The sequence below is a fragment of the Triticum aestivum genome, unplaced genomic scaffold (genome assembly GCF_018294505.1).
Source record: "Triticum aestivum cultivar Chinese Spring unplaced genomic scaffold, IWGSC CS RefSeq v2.1 scaffold220209, whole genome shotgun sequence".
NCBI classification, from domain to species: domain Eukaryota; kingdom Viridiplantae; phylum Streptophyta; class Magnoliopsida; order Poales; family Poaceae; genus Triticum; species Triticum aestivum.
Genome location: NW_025242131.1, coordinates 1 through 3175, shown reverse-complemented (window position 1 = coordinate 3175; position 3175 = coordinate 1). Strand labels below are relative to the sequence as shown.

The following is a 3175-nucleotide window of genomic DNA, read 5'->3' as shown; positions in this document are numbered from 1 at the left end:
CGGCTAAAAACTTGTTTTCTATAAAACCATTACTAATACTTGCTATCCAAACAACGCCCGAGTCCTTAGAAGCACCTCCTTAAGAGTCTTTTTCAAAAAGTCCTAGGACTAAAGAACCAAACACCACCTAAAACGACACTAACATCTAACAAGAATAGTAGTGCAAAAGAATTATCAAACGGATAATCATAGCCGAACCACATAGAACTGGACCAATTGTCTAATGTGGTAATTCTACAAGCAAACATATTCCAATAAAAATAATGAAATCCATTTTAGTTAATCTAATCCATAAAGAAATGATTACATGTGAAGAATTACTACCATCCAACTGTCAACTGGGCGAGGGCTTGAGGCGCGGATATGTAGCTCAAAAACCCAATCTCTGTTTGATTTGATAGTCAGAAAAAGTACGTGTACATGACATACCCACTGTTACTGAAAATAAAATGGCATCACAGGGCATGCCTTCAGCGTACCTAAAGCTCGTATATAGTACAACAACAGTGGTCAATGATCCAGTAATAATATACTCAAGAGATATGTAAGGTCAAGAAGAGAATTTACTTAAACAAAGTTGTTCCGGTGAGACACTGAGGCAAAACACAATGAGATAAAATAGCAGCTCATCATACAAGCGAAATTGACTTTTATTATACCATGGAACTTAATCCATTAAACAACCAAGGAAACCTGACGATGATGCTAGGCTAGCGGACATGCATCTACCACATGGAACACGCAGAATATACATGCAACTTGACTTCAATATGTTAATGCAATATAAGGATGGAGAAGGAACACACACTGAAGAGGAACACATAATTACCGGAAGCACACTAGGACTCGTCGGGCCTGGGACTTGCTTAGGATGTGGGGTGGCGAGACTGATGTCACATCTACCACTAAAGAGAAAATCTACGATGCTAGATGTACTGTTCCACCAACTGAGACAATAGTGATAGAAACGTCAACCCCTAGCAGCGACCGGCAGGCTGAGCTTTGCCGCTCCTGCAGAGAGGAGAGGGAATACGAATGTCACATCACTACATCAAATCAAGGCACTCATAAAGCAAATCGAGAGGGAGGGAGAAGGAGAGGAGATGCTCATGCTCTTGTTCGGGTTAGGCTTATGACCTGTGTTGGAACTGAGGATGGACGGACGATCAGACAAGAACACGAGGAGACCATTTGCCCGGCGACAAACGCCCGCGGCGACGAATGCCCCGCCGGCGACGAACGCTTTTTCTCTCTTGTATTCCACTCGACTCAGTCATACAAGCAGTACACGGTATGGTTATATAGACAGAGCAGGCACGCAGGCCGCGCTTCACTCCTGCCCACGCACGCCCACTCCCCCCGCATGCATGATCTGCATGGCCGCGCGCATAGTGCGCACCACTACACGCACTAACAGCCAGCTCCAAAAGATTGACTGGATCCCTGCTGCTCCCGCTCAACTGGGCGCGGCCACAGACCGGCCTTCGGCTTGAGCCTAACACCCATACGTGGCACACACGCGCCCACCTACGCGCCACGTACACACAAATGGCTTATTGCCAACCCTCTCCTCCTAAGTCATGACTTCGCCATCGTCGAAGTTGTTGCAGCTCCCGTCGTTGTCGTCGTCACGAGCGTGACCCAGCCCGCGGACCTGACCTGGCGCAACGACGCCGGTCGCACCGTGCTCCATCACGACTCCGGCGACACACACCGAGCTCCTCCTCCACCGGCCACACACGCCTGACGTCCCTTGGCGCCTTGCACGTCGCGCGCGCACCCGACGCGCCCGACCGTCCCAGTGTGTCCCGCACGTCCCGCGCACCTGACGCGCCGGACGAGCCCGACCACACCAGTGCGTCCTGCACGTCCCGCGCGCATCCGACGCGCCCGACGAGCCCGACCGCACCAGCCGCTCACCGCGTCCGCCATGGCAGCCGACAGCAACAAACGCCGGAAGGATGTAGCCGAACTCGAGCACAACGGCGACATACGCCTCCTCCCAACGTCAACCGCACGCTCGTACGCGCGCCCGCGGTCCCGACGCGCCCAGTGCGCACCCATAACACGCACCGGTCGCGTCCGGCTCACCGCCGCGGCTTATTGCCCTGTACCGCCGCGGCCTTCATGCCGCCATGCAGGGCCTCCACGCCGCCACACCGTGCTGCGCCGCCGCGTCACCATGCAGCGCCTCGGCGGCCTCCGCGATCGCCGCACGTACGACGTCACCGCCCGCCGCCTCCGCCACGCGCCATGACAGCCACAGCGCCGCCCACCTCCATGGGCCGACACACGGCCTGGAGCATCGCGCAGCCGCTGGCGAACTCCGCCACCGTCGGCACACCTCCGGCAAGAAGAACGACACCCGAGATGTATCAGCTCATGATACCAAATGTTGGAATCGAGGATCGACGGACGATCAGACAAGAATACGAGGAGACATTTGCCCGGCGACAAACGCCTGCGGCGACGGATGCCCCGCCGGTGACGAACGCCTTTTTCTCTCTTGTATTCCACTCGGCTCAGTCATACAAGCAGTACACGGTATGGTTATATAGACAGAGCAGGCACGCACACCGCGCTTCACTCCTGCCCACGCACTCCCACTACGCCCGCATGCATGATCTGCATGGCCGCGCACATAGTGCGCACCACTACACGCACTAACAGCCAGCTCCAAAAGATTGACTGGATCCCTGCTGCTCCCGCTCAACTGGGCGCGGCCACAGACCGGCCTCTGGCTTGAGCCTAGACACCCATACGTGGCACACACGCGCCCACCTACGCGCCACGTACAGGCCCTTGTAGAAGAGGAACAGGCGGCGCTCGTGGATGTCTACCGTCCCACCGCTTCTCCTTGCCGAGCTCCTCCTGCCGGAATGCGAACTCTTTTTCAGATCGAGCGCCGCGGCGGGGATGACTGCTTCCGGCGCGAGGAGGGCCATGAGCAGAGCGATGGAGTGCACACAATCTGATTCGGTTGCGCAACTCAATGTTCTCGGTGGGCGGCGATGGAACCGCAGCTCCGCCCGCGTCACGTCGCGCAGGGAGGCGTCGAAGGGGAGTAACACCGGCGGAATTGATGCGAGCGGGCCAGTGGTCAGCGCTGGAGGAGCACCCTCACGAGGAGATTGTCGTCCAGCCGCCACACCACAAGGATTGGGGAAGGATATAT

At 55.9% G+C, this 3175-nt stretch overlaps 1 long non-coding RNA gene across 1 annotated transcript; it reads right to left on the bottom strand.

Annotated features, from left to right (window-relative positions):
- Positions 1-543: 543 nt before the first annotated feature.
- LOC123176908 (uncharacterized) lies at positions 544-3118 on the bottom strand. Its single transcript, XR_006488699.1, has 2 exons — positions 1138-3118; positions 544-1011 (listed from the first exon to the last, which is right to left on the bottom strand). It is a non-coding gene; the product is annotated as an uncharacterized lncRNA (long non-coding RNA).
- Positions 3119-3175: the final 57 nt, after the last annotated feature.